General features: G+C 39.7%; 1 non-coding gene across 1 annotated transcript; it reads right to left on the bottom strand.

The window, feature by feature from the left end:
- Positions 1–4857: 4857 nt before the first annotated feature.
- On the bottom strand, positions 4858–4963 carry LOC119824164. Its single transcript, XR_005287084.1, has one exon. It is a non-coding gene; the product is annotated as a U6 spliceosomal RNA (small nuclear RNA).
- Positions 4964–16932: the final 11969 nt, after the last annotated feature.

Genomic DNA, 16932 nt, shown 5'->3' with positions numbered 1-16932 from the left:
GGAGCCTGCGGAATCAGTGGATTGGCTTTATGATTAATGGTCACGCTCTTGACGACTGTTCTGTGCGCCAAGTCAAAGGAAAGACAGAAAAGTTGTCTGAGTGCGCCCGAGTTATACTCCTCAACAGACACCATGAAACTACTTGCATTTCCAGACATTACTGTTTCTGGACAGGCTCTTGATGCTCAGAGTGGAAGATGCAAAATAGCAAAATTTATCGTCTTTGTTCTCACTCCTTTCAAATCTCTGTGTTCAAATATTTTTTATTTGACGGAGTGAGAAATGACTTCATGAAGAGTACAATCTGCAACTTTCAGGAGAATTTTTTCCCAGTATTTTCTGCCAAGAGGGAAGAGATCTTATCAACTAATGCATGTTGAAATGATCATGACTAAAATGAGTTTAATTTATCTAGTTTGTATTTACGGTAGTATTTAAAATAACAGAATGCATTATGTCTCATAAGATTTTAATGCATTGCTATCTAAAGAGAGAATCTGAGCATTTTCATGTTGTCCTTTATCTATCTGTGGATAAACCAAAAGCAAAGAAAAGGTTTCCTTTCCCATATTATTGGCTACTTGATTTATGTGAAAATTAAATGCACTTTTTTCATAGTTATATAAGAACAGCAGTCACAATAGCACACAGACAAATTGTTCAGCCTGATTGAGCTTCCCTTTTTTTGGCCTTGATGCACATTCCCTTGAATTAGAGCCCCAATTTTTGCCTTCCTCAGCAGTGAAAAGAAACTGGGAACCAGAAAAACAATGAAGAAAATTCTTACCTGGGCTTATTTGAAATATGAAAAGGAAAAATGCATTTGCCTTACTTCAAACCTATAAATGTTTATATTTGTTCAGTTAAAATATTAAAGATTTTATGTGTATGGAGTTTTTTCCTGCTTGTACGTGTCTATGTACTGCATGCTTACCTGGCCTTGTGAGGGCTGGAGGAAGATGTCAATGTTTGGGATTCGAGTTACAGATGGTTATGAACCACCACATCAGTGCTAGGAATCTGGATCTCCTGGAAGAGCAGTCAGTGCCCTTAACTGATCAGTCATCTCCAGATCCAATATTTGTTCATTTTATAAGTGTTTGTTGACCTTGAACACAAAAGTCGTCTCATGAAAGTTGCAGATTGGACTCTTCATGAAGTCAATTCTCACTCCGTCGGCTACACAAATTTGACGAATTTGTTCTGTTAATAGTTGTAGATTCACGATCTGATTGCTGAAAGACAAGTGAAATGCTGTAGATAAAGCAGCAGAATTGGCATTTTATGTGTCTATCACAGCTATTATGTACCTTCTAGCTCAACTCTATGGTATTCATAACCTCCATAAGTAGAACTGCCCACCAATAAAAACCCCTGTCAAGCACTGTATCCTTAATAATTGTATGTATGGAAGAATCAGTTGGTGGATATTTATTGTCCTAAGTGATGACTGTATTGCTGTATCTCTCCCATTCAGTGTTAGCCAGTTATACCATCAATATTATGCAGCATCAAAACTTATGTCCCAGTTTTTAGGGATTGCAGTTAGTACATGCTGGAGGACAAGATGGAGTGCTAACATCAGAAATGATACAGGGAGGAGAAACAGATATTCACACCTGCTGTCTAGTTCAGGCAGTCAAACCCTAACATCTTGGCATGGTTTTCCAGACTCTGTGGTGTGAAACGATCTCTAAGAAGTTTTTATGCCTTTGCCTTGCTGCAGTATCTTATCGAGAACTTAATCTACCACTTCGCACTCTGATACGTACTGCTCCAAACTCTCACTCCCTTGCCCTGGATGATTGCAATGGTCTCTGGACTCATGCTCTTGGCTCTTTTACTTCATTCTCAAAACAGCAGTCAGAGTGACCTTGACATAGCGCAGATCAGACCAGAGCACCCTTCTACTCAGCATTCCCAAGGCTTTCCATCTCTCTCAAGGGATGTCTTAAAACTCCAGCATGGTCCTAAGAGCCCTGGTCCTTGTTAGTTCTCCATACATCCCTTACACAGAGTTCAGCCACAATTACTTCTGTACGGCTGCTTCTCTCGCTCCCCTCTTTGGAAACTTCACATTTGTCTTATCTTTCCTTTGAGAGCAGCGTCATTTACCTTCAATGTGATGGTGGGGTTCCATAGCTGTATTACCCAGTATAGCTAATGGCTACTGTACCAGACAGTGCTTATCTGTGATAATTTTCCTGTAGATAGAGCAGTCACTTCCATTTTCTTCGAGATATTTCATTGCACTATAAAATTTCAACATCCTCTTCGTCATGTACATTTGCCTTTTTCTGATTTTTTTCCTTAGCATTTATTTCTGTTTTGCTACATGTTCTTTCTGCAGATTTCTTTTTTGTCCTACAACTATGTGAAATATTTGAGAGCAGGGAACATTTTTGTTTTCTTATATTGTGTCTTATTTTCATTCACTGAAGCATCCATACAATCTCAGAACAGGTTTTTGAACATTGTAAGCCACTAAAAAATATAGCGTTTGCTAAATGTATGAGTAGGTTAATATTAATAATTTATAAACTATCTACATGGCATGTGTTGATTTTGGATTTACTGAAACTGTTAAAAAGTGGCAAAGGAATTCACTGCTTCTTTTTTTACTTATCATTTCTTTATTTTATTTTATTTTTATTAAAAATTTACATCTCCTCCCCTCCTTCCACTTCCCTCCCCTCCCCTCCACCCAAACCCCCTCTCCCTCCCTCTCCAGGCCAGAGAGCAGTCAGGGTTCCATACACTATGGGAAGTCCAAGGTCCTCCCAACTCCCCCCAGGTCCACTTAATTCCCTGGTTTTTTAGGTTCTGAGATATTCAAGTCCCCATAAGGAACTAATGGGAAGCCAGACATTGAAGATGCAGCATGGCTGCTTAAATGTTCTTCTTGCTGGGAAGACACAGTTTTCATTTTTTAAAAATTACTTGTCAGGAAACAAATTTAAGGTTGTATCATAAAGAAACCCTTCAATAATAAAAGCCTAGAAACATTTAAACATGAAATTTGTCCGTAACTGACTGACTTACACTATGAAGCTATTGGCATGGCTTCAGCAACCTATAAGATTTATACACCAATGTCTTGCCACATAATAAGGGAGAAATCTAATTGACAGGACCACCCTTCTCCTTTCAAGCTACATAGGCTTTTACTGTAACCCAGAAAAATAGACAAGTTCAAAAGGCATAAAAACATATGAATAATACACGAGGTAACATGTAAATGAACTATTTAATGGCATATAAGTAAAGATTTCCAAATGAATCCCTTACAGTAATCATGATTGAGTGATTCTGAAAGGAATGGAGGAACACGAACGAGTGACACACTATACATTTCATCGGATGCCACTCCATCTGTCATAGGAAATGCTAGAGTTTGGAGTCTGTATTTGAATTTATTTCATTGAAGGGCACCATTATCCTCATTTGTTTTGTGAGATGTTCAACATTGTACTGGCTTTGCCTGTGACGCCATGGAGCTGTCAGGGAAGCTGCAAGTCTGCACCGTTAGCCACTCCCATCCCAACTCTGCCCCCACCCTGGAAAAAATTTAAAACTATCAAACTATTTCCCCATGATTACCTGCAGGTTAAACACTTCCTTCTGAAGCAGATGGGCAATTGCCAGGGTAATCGCGGGAACTGCTCTCCTCTCTCTCATCCATGGAGTATGCTTTTGATACTCCTCATGCCAGCTAATCGCTACAAGTTCAAACAGTGCCCTATGTAGCAGGCAGAAGTAGAGTCATTGAGACTGTCAGTCAGTCTCTCTTGTCCCATACCTTTCCTTTGTATGGGAAAATCGTTCTATTTTCATATAATTAATGTCCAAGAACAGAGCACGAGGGAATACCACGACAAGATCTTACAACCTCATCAAAATGAAAATTATAACAATATGTAAGATGTAGAACTAACACAAAAATTTAGGGCTCTCAAAGAAAATAGTGTCTGTTTTTACCACTGGCACAAACCAGGATTATTTTCATTAGCCAAGAAGGAAAAGATTGATTTTTTAGTTAAAATTTACAGTTTACCATTATAGTACTCTTTTGTGTTGAAACTTGTTTTTATTTTTTTTTTATCATCTTAAGGTGGATAATGCACAAAGACACAATGTCATATATACTATGTGTTAAGGCTAAGAACTATCAGGTTGGAAGGACAGAACTGGAGAGAAGTAAGCTTGAGTTCAAAGTCAGCTTTGGCACTTAGGGTTATCCCATTTTTAGAATGTTTGAATGTGGATTTCTTCATCTTCCTTAGAAGATTAAATTAAGAATTAAATATAGAAAGCATGTCTGGTACCTTATAGATATTAAATAAAGGAGACCTACACTTACAATTACCAATGATAAATTATGCAAGCACTATAATTAAACCTAAAACTTTTAAAATGATGAATTTATAAGATAAAATAGAAGAGGACAATATAAATTAAAGTGTTAAAAGTATTTTTATTCAGTGATCAATAAGAATTCTTAAAATTTCCAATATTTTTCCTGAATTCAAAAAAATAACTTTAATTTAACTCCTAATAAAAATGGCTGATTCATACTAAAAGTTCATTTAAACTTATTAATATGCCCATCCATGAAAGATAATTCAAATCATGTATTTGATATTAAATATATTACTGCATCATAAATATTTTATGTTAAAGTTTAAGTGAATATTCCAAAGAATTTTTATCAATATTTTTAAATCCATGTGATCATGAAATAAAAATGTTTCAACTTATTAAATAATATGTAACTAGAATCATTTTAAGAAATAATGTGATACTTTGTTTGCAAACTTTTTGAGAGGGAAAATTTGTTGTAGCTTGTTATTTTTATTTTAAATTATGGAACATTTCATGAATTTGCATTTCATCCTTGAGGAGGAGCCATGCTAATCTTCTTTGTATCCTTCCAATTTTAGTATATGATAAAGTGAGTATTATGCTGCAGAAGCAAGAATGCTTGCTATCTTTTATGTGAATTGTGTTTGTGTGCATAGTATGTGTGAATGTCGTGTGTGTGTGTGAGTGTGTGTGTGTGTGTGTGTGTGTGTGTGTGTGTTGGAAGGAGGACACTTGTTTGTTCCGGCCATCCAACTAGCTTAAACCCAAAATAATCACACAGAAATTGTATTAATTAAATCACTACTTGGCCCATTAGCTCTAGCTTCCTATTGGCTAACTCTTACATCTTATTTTAATCCATTCCTATTAATCTGTGTATTGCCATGTGAATGTGGCTTACCGGCTAAAGCTTCGGCATGTCTGACTTTGGCGGTGGCTCCATGGCATCTGGCTCTGACTCTGCCCTTCTTCCTCCCAGCATTGAGCTTAATTTTTCCCTGCCTACCTAACTTCTGCCCTGCTATAGTTCCAAAGCAGTTTCTTTATTCATTAATGGTAATCACAGCACACAGAGGGGACTCCCACATCATGTGTGTGTGAAAACACAGACGTTTTGAAGAGGAAGATGGATCCCTAGAGTTGAATTGCAGGTGGTTGTGAGCTAGTTGACAGGGGTTCCCAAACTCACTGTAAGAACAGCAAGTGCTCTTGACCACAAAGCCTTTTCTTCAGCATCAGAACAGATTTTTACATTTACTTGATATGAATACGTGTTTGCCTGGATGAGTGTTTATTCACGCATGTGTACAGGATCTCCAGGCTGGAAGGGAAGAGGATTGTACCCCCTGAGGTGAACTTTGTAAGTGGTCATCAGTTGTCATGTGGGAAATGGAGCCAGGGTCATCGACAAGATCCACAAGAACCCCTAGTAGCGGAGCTTTTTCTCTAGCCTACACACCCTGTTTTTTTTGTTGCTGTTTGTTTGTTTGTTTGTTTGTTTTATCACAGTGACTGAATGAATGTTTCTTAAGAATGGCAAAATTTTAAGAGGAACTTTGAGGGAACCATCTTCCATTTCTACTCTGTCCCCACATCTTAGTATCTCATCACCGCAAATTATGGTCACTGATGACATTAACACAGCTGGAGAAACTTGACCCAGGGCTTAAAGTCACTTCATTTTCTGCATCTAGGAATCAGGCCTAATTATTTTGTTTTACAATGAAAAACTCTCCACTGTATGTATGTGTGTTCTTCAGTGGATAATTATCCCAGGGAAACCTCGGAGCTGATTCTGTTGGCCATCACTTGTAATGTTTCCCAAGTCATTTCTCCACTTAAACCTCTGGAACCTGATTTTGGCTTTTCCGTGCTGTAAGATATTAAAGGTCATCCATGAATTGAAATGAAGACAAAAAAAAAAAAAAAAAGGATAAAAGGAAAAAAGAAAGGTAAGAGAGTGAGAGAGGAATTAAGGGAAAATGAGAACGAGGATGGAACATACCCCTAGCCTCAATCTTGGTGATGGTCTCAGGCTTAGTGGGTAGTGGATTCCTACACCAGTAGGCCTCAGACCAAAGATGGAGAGGAAATTTGCCAGCAGAGAAAAGAGAGGGCTTTCAATCGCCCACATGAAGGAAAGGACACACTGGTCTTCCTCACATGCCAGACACCACCTGTTTGTGAATAGGGGTGGTAGAATCTTTAAAAACAATCCCCCATTCCAAGCAACACTCCTTTCTCTGAAGTTTTCAGGGGATGAAGAAAGCTTGTCTTGGCGAAGATTCCACTTTTTCATGATGGGAGGATACCACCTCAGCGCTCTCTCTCCAGTCCCTAGGAGGCTGCAGTTTTCTCATTAAACGCTCAGAAGGGGGCTGTGGTTTTCCTTCACCACCCTATTTATCAAATCTTTCCTTGGGCAGAAAATCTCAACGTCCCCAGTCACCTTGAGTCTTCTCCAGAATGGAAAGAGCCTTGCTAATATCCTCTCTTGGACTTTCTGATTTCATTCACGCTGTGACAGAAGGGCCCAGGGTTGTACTTTCTCTGTCAGGCCTGGCACCACGGGAGGCAGCACTCATTAAGGTGGTCACTTACCAGCTCTCTGGCCGAGGAGTAGACAGAAAGCGGTAGAGAGGGAAGCAGGCGGGCTCAGTGACAAATGATACCAGAAACTGCTGGGGGCGGGGAGGGGGAGGGGGGGGAGAGCCAGCTCCCCTGACTATCGGGGTGTAAGTGCTCCTATGTCAACACACAGCCCGCAGAGCAAAAGGTAATTCGACCATTTCATGATCGACTGTAGTTGGCGGCTGCTCTCGCGCTGCGTTTATTTCGGGGACCCAGTTGTATATTCTCAGATTGCCATTTTCCCTGCTTCTTTCTCTGTTAAATATTCTACAGTGTATTATCACTTCATTTTGCTTCAGTTATTTCCTCTGACAGTGGTGCGGGGCAGTCTGGGCTGGAGTCACTTCCTCTCTCAGACTCAATCTGTCTAAATGTCAAAAAGGGAAGAAAAAAAAAAGTAGAACTCTTGAAAATCCCAGCAATCTGGCATTTCTGAGGAAATATTTGATAGGTGTTGCGTTTCTGACGTTCTATTTGTGGGGGCAGGGGGTGGGAGGGGAGGGTAGGGGACATTTGGGGTTGAAAATACTGTTATATTCATGTTTTGTTGTTTCTGAAGGGATTCTATGTTCGTACTAGACCCAGACATAAAAGCAGAAACTGTGTGGACATAAAGATTTGTTTGTTTTATTTACTTATAGGGGTTATTTTCTCTGGGGTAACTCTCCCGACCTTCTTCGCACAGATCTGAGATACTTGCTAATGAATTTGGGGAAGAACTTGCTCTACATTTTGATGAAACATACAAAAATGACAAATGATTTTCCTCTCCCTTTCCTCTCTCTCTTCTCCCATTTGACTTCCCTCTAGCTACCTCACCTCCTTCCTTCTCCCTTCCCATCTCTCTCAATGTTGAAATATTGTCAAATCTGTTGATTTAAAAGGAAATTTCAGAAAAGGCCGTATTGAAGGTTTTGCGACTTGCCTTTTGGGATAAATGCTGGCACTGAGAGTTTTCAGGCTATTTCAGACCATCCTAATTATAGGCTATCAGGAATAGAATTAGAGATGGCGTAACTAGGTCAACAGATTCCAGCGATGGCATATGGCTTTGTGGTAGGGTATCTGGGATTGATGGGGCATTTCACCTAACAGTTCTTCCATTTAGTAACATCCAGGAGGCTCCGGTTTGTGCAGTAATGCTGAATAACTAACTCATGAGGTCCAGACACAGGATGTGTTAGTGGTACCACAGATTCCATAGCTATCAAAGGTCAGGAGAGTCTACCAGTTGTCTACTTGTTTCAGAATAGAAAAAAAAAAGTCAGTACAATAAAGAAACACGCACGAGCAGTGGAGAAGAGGAGACAGGACATGGGAATGCAGGATTGAGAACACATGAAGCTTGTTGGGCACCAAGTTAAGTGTTTAATGGGCTCACTAATCACCAGCACAGCTCACGGACTTGTCCACTACCCCATCCTAAAAGTGGAGAAACGGAGGCACAGTCAACAGCAACAACTTCCACAAGATTACAACGCCAATAAATAGCAGTGCCAGGATTTTTTTTCCCCTCAAGGGTTGTTTTAGTACGAAAGCCCACATAATCTCCATCCTCTGAACTGGGATCACAAATCTTTTTTGTTCTTTCCTGGTGGATTCGCCTGTTTTCTGAACCTTGGAGCAGATTGTCAACCTTCAAAATAACTGCCCACTCATCTGGCTGGAGTGCATGGAAGGCAAAATGAAAATGTATTCTGGAGTAAGAAAAGCTCCACTGCCTTCATACTCTGTGTCCCACGGATAAACACATATTGGCAAAAATGGGGTGGCTGTCTAATATTCTAATACAGATTTCAATTTAATTTATAATATGAAGACAATGTTTTAAAAATGATTTGTAGCTATTTTGCATTTAAAGACATTATGACCTCCCCAAGTTGTTTTCTCTTTCTATCTAGTAAAGAAAAAAGAGAATAATATAAAGATCTCCGCCAAAATTCTACATGGTGTCTGAATACTAGTTCTGATCAAAAATATTGATTTATATTTTTCTACATAAGTGGTACACACACAGAGATGCATACACATGCACGCACGCACACAGACACTTCTTGTTTCAATATATGGTAAGTATCGACATGACTTTTACTTATTTATTCATTTATGTGTTTGTGTACGTGCATGTCAGGACAGAGATCTATAACTCTCCACCTTAGTTTTTGAGACAGGGTCTCTCCCTGAACCTGTAGCTCATTGATTCAACTAGATGAACTGGTCAGCAAGCTTCCAAAACCCTCCTCCTTCACCTCCGCAGTACTAGGAATACATATGAGCTATATTGAGTTTTTCGTTTGGGTACTGAGGATTGGAACTCAGGCCCCCATGCATTTGGGCAGCAAGCATTTGTCTGACTGAGCCGTGATTTTCGTCCTCCAACCTGACTTTTCAATAAGACATCTTTCTATATACTTTTAAATCAATGAAAGTTTCAGAATCACCATCCCTTAAGTTTGGCAGGCTTTATTAAGGACCCATGATTCCTTCCCATTTTCTAACGTGGCTTATTATTTTTCCAGGAGAACCTGTCAGCAGTTCAGTTATGGGTTTGAAGAAGCTGATTTTTCAAGGCTTTTTCAAGAGTTTTCCAGACTCTTGCTTCTGTGCAAGCGATATCTCAGCGCAACACATACAACACTTGCCCCTCAGATTCATGCAGTCCAGGTTTCTTATTTCACCTGCTCCCAGTTCTCTTAAGTGCTTTCTTCTATTAGGAGTGGAACGATCACACAGGTCCTCCCCGGCTACATTTTTAGAAGGGTAGAGACAAGTGACATAGAAAGGTCTCCTGAAACTGCACAACACACACCCTTTAATGTAAACAAAATAGAAAAAGACAAGACAAAACTAGAACAGACAAGACGTAACCTATAGCAAACACCTTTGATGCAGCTTGGCTATTATACAAGGAATGGGAGACAAGGGGACTACCGTGTATTACTGCCTTCCTTTGAAAAGTCTTGAGGGTAACTTCTAATATCATAGCAATCTCCTTTGTTTTGTTTTGTTTTGAGTTCAAAGAAAAACAGTGCCTGGAGGACTAAAAACCCTGGGACTTCTGACATAATAATTTCAGAAGAAGAATGCTAGTTAGTTATAGAGCTTAATTACTTTTGTAAAAACTGTGGAAGCAGAGAAAGGTGCTAAAGAATACTAGTGTGCTAAGTTATGGATCATCTCAGCAGAAGTTGGATTGCAGTAATAGAAATCCATTGGGTACACACACAGTTGTCTCTATAATTTTAGCCATTGTAAATATATACATGTACGAATGATATATTTGCCTGTGCATCCCACATGCATTGTGCAAGTGCAAAGGTGACCCTACTTATAAATACAATTGTGAATTGCTTTTACAGAACATGCATATTGATTGAAGATATCTGCTTTTGTGTAAAATGGTATGAGAAGGATGCGTTTTCCAAAAGGCACCAGCAAGAACAATAAATTTGCTTTATATAGCTCTCATCAAAAAACCTGAACTCCTCATTGGTATTCCACCCAGCTAAAATGTCCTTCGTGATTTCTCTTTTTTATCTCTGTCTCAGGAACTTACTATGGGCAGGAGGTGGGGAAACCCCAGTATTTCCATTTGAACCCTTTTTTGTTTTCTTTTTTTCAGATTTTAAGTTTATATGACAGAGCCATATGAATTGAAACTTACATGCCTGGTATAATGGTTTCTTGATAGATATCATTTCTGGGTATTTATACTTTATTTCCATCACTTCCTGAATTCTCAAGAAAAGGTACTCTGCTTTCATTAATCATAGAATCAAAGCACACTCTCCTCTCAGATTAATAGAAGACAGTATCTTTCTTAGGGGAAAAGAACTCTAAAGCACTTGCCAGGAAGGTGGCATTTCTGGTGTATCTGGTGTTCAGGTGTCTTCCTGTTAATTCTTATGTGGGAGAGGACTTAGATGCTAAAGCATACATCTTGAAAATTATTTTTACATTTGTTTAGAGTGTGTGTGTAAGTGTGGGTGTCTGGGCTGTATGCATGCTCATGTGGACATCAACCAGCAAAGCCAGTGTCATTGCAGGAGGCAATGGCCTGAAGCACAATTAATAAAAACCCAGAGGGAGAAATTGGGGTCCAACCTGAAGACCTGAAATGCAAAACGGCCAGACGCTGGCTCTTACCTTGACCTCAGTCTGAAATGGTGATCCTGGCTCCAGGAACCTCAGAAATGAGACTGTTTCTGAAATCTGTCTCCCCTTGTCTTACATTCCTTAGTAGGGCTGGGATTAAAGGTGTGCACAACCCGATTTCTATGGCAACCAGGGTGGCTACAGGCATTAAAGGTGTGTGTTACCATAACCTGGTCTGACCAGTGTGGCTGTTTACTCTCAGATCTTTAGGCAGTCTTTATTTATTAAAATACAATCAAAATGCCACTACAAGTAGCCTGCACCTGAAGAGAAAAAGTCAGGAAATGTAACGTGATTTAGTCACAATGGTCCATGGGTACATGGGTACACATCTGAGGAGACTAACAGCTGATCCTACGTAGGAGACAGGGTTCAAACCCACTGCTTGCAGTATTGCCGTGGTTAGATTTTCATCCTTGATGCAGTGAGGCGCTATTGAAAATGTTTAAAATAAGGACGCACCACAGTCTTATTTCTTGCTTCTTCCTCTCACTACAAACAAGGCGCCATCAGGAAGCGGAGACAATTGCTGACAAGACAGCAGAGCTCTTTGTGAGGGGACATGTCCATCTTCCCAACCATTGTACAGAGTTGACAGCAAAGCCATGAAGCCCCACATAATGTCTTCATGCTTCTAGCTTTATTATTAGACAGGAGAAGGCTCGCTTTGCCCATGAGTTACACACAGAGAGCTGTGGAGGAATTCGTTGTCGTTCTACTCTCAGCTTAGACCCTTTCTCAGCGCCATTGATCACTTACCATTAGCTTGTTTGAAGAAACATACAGCACATCTGGTTTTTTGTTCAGCTTTCGGTGACTCAGGACAAATATTTCACCTTTGAGGATGCTTGAGTAAATCCCAATCAAATTAAATTTAAGATCCTCTCCTAGTGAAGTTTATTAGTTTGGTAAAAGAATACATGAAATGACACATCTTTATTTCTTTTCCTGTAATTGGAAGTGAATATGGGATGTATCTTATTTAAACATCTCCAGGGAAGACACTTCCACTTTGGACAAGTCGGCCTCTTATTCCTTTACTAGGACATTCATTACTACTATTGTTAGTCCAAGCAAATATTGTTGTCAATATAAATTAATATTTAATCATTTTGGTGTGTGGAGATGCGTAGGGGCCAGAGGTCAAATGTGTTTGATGACTTCCCCAATCACTCTGAAATTTATCATTTGAGCCTATCTCTAAATGACTCTGTACCTTATCAGTTTAGGATAACTAGTTAACCAATAATTCAGTAGGATCTTTCTGTCTCCAATGCCCAGTTCTCTGGTATAAGCCCATGCTCCCACACTTGACTTTTAGACAGATTTGGAGATCTGAACTCAAGTTCTCATGCTTATTCAACAAGCACTTTAATGATTGTGATGGTTTGATGGAGAGATGTCTGCTATAGTCTCCTGTATTTGAGAACTTGGTGTCCGGTTGGTGGAGCTGATTGGGAGAGGTTATGGCAACTTCAGGAAGTGCAGCCTTGCTGAAGAAAGCACATCATTGGGGGCAGCCTTGGAGGATTTATAACAATCAGGCAGCTTCCTGCTCTTAGTTTGTCTCCCTCTGTCTCTCTCTGTCTTCCTCCATATAGAGATAAACCATGAGTATTCAGTTTCCTGACTCTACTATCCTTTGTCTTTCTTTCCCTGCCATTGTGGACTCTAGTCCTCTAGAAGTATGACCTAAAATAAACTTTCTTCCTTAAGTTGCTTTAAGTTGTGCAATTTCATCACGACTATATAAATGCAATTAATGCACTGGCTAAACTGTTTCCCTAATCTCTAATACTCAAATTTTCACATTTATATATTGTTTAAAAGCTTTTTTCCTTTTGTTTGTTTTGCCCAATTCCAGTGTATTAGTTTTTATTTTATATTATGTTTCATTGTATTATTATCCCATAGAAGACTGTTTTTGAATGATAGAAAGAAAGTAGATCTGTATGAGAGGGGAGGCGGGGAGGAGCTGTGGGGAGCATAGAGAGGGGGAACTAAAATTATGATGTATTATATAAGGAAAAATTACTTCAATAAAGGGAAAGAATGTATCGGGGGCTGAACTGGTGCTTCAAGAAGAACCCACTGAGTCATTTTGCTAAAACACACCAGTGTTCTTCTAGTATGCTTAAAGGCAATTTGCAAAACACTTCCTAAGCTTGGCTTGAACCTAACTCTCCGAGTACTTCTTTGCTTGGACTGTCAGAGCAATAGATATAGGCATTGTTTCCCCACATCATCTGCTCTGTTCGTTGACAAAGAAAACCCATGAAGGTTTGTTCATTAAGTCAGAGCCCTCTGAAAGGACACATCAGGGAATAATTGGGAGGTTGGAGATACAGCTCAGTGGCAGAGCCCTTGGTGGGGATGGCGGGGCCGTAGGTTTGATAACCACACCAAAAGAAACGTTAAGCCAGCAGAAAAGCAATTGAGAAGGGTAATTATGCTTACGCAGGAATCGACGGCCCCAAATCAAGGTCTTATTCAGAGACTGCGTTTTTTTGATTTACAAACAAGCCTCTTATTTGCAGCAGAACATAATTATTGCTGTCCTATTTGCCTCGTGCCCCAACGACACTTTTATGCCAAGTCCAGTTGATTCTCTCTTAGATGTTTACCATAACCCTGAGCTAACCATGCCAACTGCTCATCCCTCTTTCCTGCCTCTCCCATTTGAACCACTCTGTAGCTCAGCAAAACTAATAAAACCAAGCAGTTCCATGGCCCATGCGGGGAACATGTCCTCTACCATTTTGTTCACTTTTTCAATAGTTGTACAAGGTGGGGATTGCATTCTGCTTTTCTACAAAGAGATGGAAGCTGAGAAAATTTAGCTAATTGCTGCTAGTCATCAAATAGACTCATCTGATTCCAAAGCTGATGCACTTTCTGTTCTATGACTTGTTTACCAAGCATCGTTATTTATTGGTAGTATGACGTTTTCATGATTAAGATATCTTAACGTCTTCACACATACATTGAGACATCTATGAGGGCAAAAATCAATTGGTCTCATTTCCAGACCCTGTGGTGGAAGGTCAGATCCAACTTTGAAAAGGGGACCTGTAGCCTCCGTATACATACTGGGACATGTTGGTTCCCACATTCACACATGTATCATACACGAAGAGTCAATAAATAACAATATGTATGTACACACACACACACACACACACACACACATATGCTCCTATGCTCACACCTTCACCAGTTTGCCACATTCTATTAACTTGTTTGCCCAGTTATGAAACACCTTTTCTAATCTCCTTGGTGGAGCTCAGCACGCAGTTACTGAGTATAGGCCCTGTTTCAGAAACCCTTCAAAAATACTGAGGACAAGAAGAAGAGTGTGTGCGAGCTACACAGTCACGTTCACTTGTCTTGAACCTCGCCACCTCCTTTTTGGTCAAGGCATTCCGCGTCCTCCTCATTCTCCGCTCATCCATTATTCCTTCTCGGAGGCACTCACTCCTCACCTTATGTAAGCGTCCATCTCTCTAAACTTCAGGCTGTAGTCTTTATCTAAGATAAATAAAGACTACATTTCAGATATCACTTCCACCATACGCCTCACTCCATTTTTGGATGAAAGTTCTCTTAAATGACCTCTTCTTGCATTCTTGATTCGGGTCTGTTCCTTCGACTTTATTAGTAAGACGTGAACTTTGTTAAGCAGAGACTGGGGACACACCCTTTCTCATTTCTCACATGACACTGAGCTCGCAGTAATTACCGAGTTAATCATTCCACATACCCATTAGCAGTAGACAGAGAAAGCAACAGGGATTTGCTCTAAGATGACTCATAGCCCCAAATTCTGAGAACTACCTACCCTGCTAAGTAGAGAGCCTTGCCCAGTGTTATGAACCACAGAGTATCGACAAGCTAATGTTTCTTCAATGCAAAAAATAATTTTTTAACATATTAAAACATACTATAAATAATAAAAAGATTATCAATATGATACAGGGTATACCTCTGTCATACTCCTGACCTAGTCAAAGCCTATCAATACCACCTTCATGGAAAGATTAAAAATAGTCAGGTATAACTGTTGGAGTTGATTCAGGCAAGGCAAGAATTAAAGTTATGAATATTTGTGTTGCTTTATTTAATTAAAAAAATCCTCTTGGAAACCCCAGTGTAATACTGTTTTAAATTATGCAGATTTGGCTGAAAGACCTACATCTTAGATGCCTACTAAGATAAAGATCCTTACGTTAAGATTCAAACTCAGTTGGTGCTGGATGGGCACCCACCATGCCCAAGTCACACATAATACCTGGGAGCCTGGAAAAAGAGAATGAAACAGTTTTCTATATCATAAATGCTATGGCTTCAATGACCCCTAAAAATGATCCACATCTTGTTAGACACTGTATGTGGGTAGGAAGTATTGTGGTGTTCTGAATGATTACCAAGGGCAGAGAGATCTCCCACATATATCGCCACAAAACACATCACAAATGTAGCAGAGGATCTGAGCAAGGTCTTGCAATATTCAAATTGTCGGAAACGACTAATAATGAAATAGTCTTGATCTAGATATAAGTATTTTTCGTTCCCTCTCTCCTTAAACATATTGAAGCTTTTAAAGTGAGCGATTACTCACACATAGATGATTTCCTTAGCTGGCAAAAGATCAAAGTTTCCAGGTAGGTCATGGAGGATAGTTCTCAGATTTCTGATAGCGCTATCAACTGAAATCACAGTTCTCAGTACAGAATCAAACATCATTCCAATTCCCTGCCAGGGCTTTTCTTTCATAGAAACAGGAGAGACAAGAATTGCATACCTAAGCCTTAGGTTAAAGCAAGACCACGCTCACCTCCAGGAATCTCTGTGGAGGATATGAGAAGACTGGCAAGATAAGCCTCCCCTCATTTGGCAGCAGAGTGCTGATTGCCCTTGAGATTTCCTGTGTTAAACGGCCAATACTTTCCACACTCACTTCAGTATCACTAAGGGCACTCAGGCTGTCTAGGCCGTTGTGTGTGTGTGTGTGTGTGTGTGTGTGTGTGTGTGTGTGTGTGTGTAAGCATGCTCATGTGCGCGTGTGCCAGCGCGTGCACGTATGTGCATGCTTGCAGATATGAGTGCTGAACACAAAACATTTCTGACTTGGTTCTAGATGGTTAAGACATAAAAAATCTAAGCAATTATAAAAAAAACGAGAAAAAATAAGCCTTTCTGTGATTGAGTCCTACCATTTATTTTTTTCAGAAAAAAAAAAAGGTAATGCATTCCTTTTTGTGTGGCTGCGAAACTGGTGTGTGCTGGAGAAGACATCTCAGATGTTTAGAAATGTGCCTTCCTTTCTTCAGTGACCTCCCCACACTCTCTTGCGAAGATTTTGAAATAAGGAAGTTAGCAGGATCTGAGGTCTCACTGTTTTTCCAGTAATAGCTCTCAGGGTTCCTTTATCACCAGGATCCACAGAATTGAATGCGATTGCAGCAAAAGATACTCTGAGTAGAAAATGAATTCCTTATGTTAAAAGGGGGGAAATGTGTGGGGGCCTTAGGAAGGAGGCTGTAGACAATGCGGGGCTTTTCTCTGACATATTACAAAGGGATGGCTGAACTGAGAGATGATTGGAAGATTGACATAATTTTTGAAAATAATAAAGGTGAATTTTCCAATTTATTATGGCTTTCATGCATTTTCCTTTTAAACTCCTGGTTATAATGCTTACCCTAAACTTAAATGAGCCATTTATTTTGATGTGTTTTGTTAGTAAAAATTCATAAAGCAATATGAACTGATACAAAGACTATT

This window comes from Arvicola amphibius, chromosome 9 (genome assembly GCF_903992535.2).
Source record: "Arvicola amphibius chromosome 9, mArvAmp1.2, whole genome shotgun sequence".
NCBI classification, from domain to species: Eukaryota; Metazoa; Chordata; class Mammalia; order Rodentia; family Cricetidae; genus Arvicola; species Arvicola amphibius.
The sequence above is the reverse complement of the archived record's forward strand: the minus strand, read 5'-3'. Positions and strand labels throughout refer to the sequence as shown.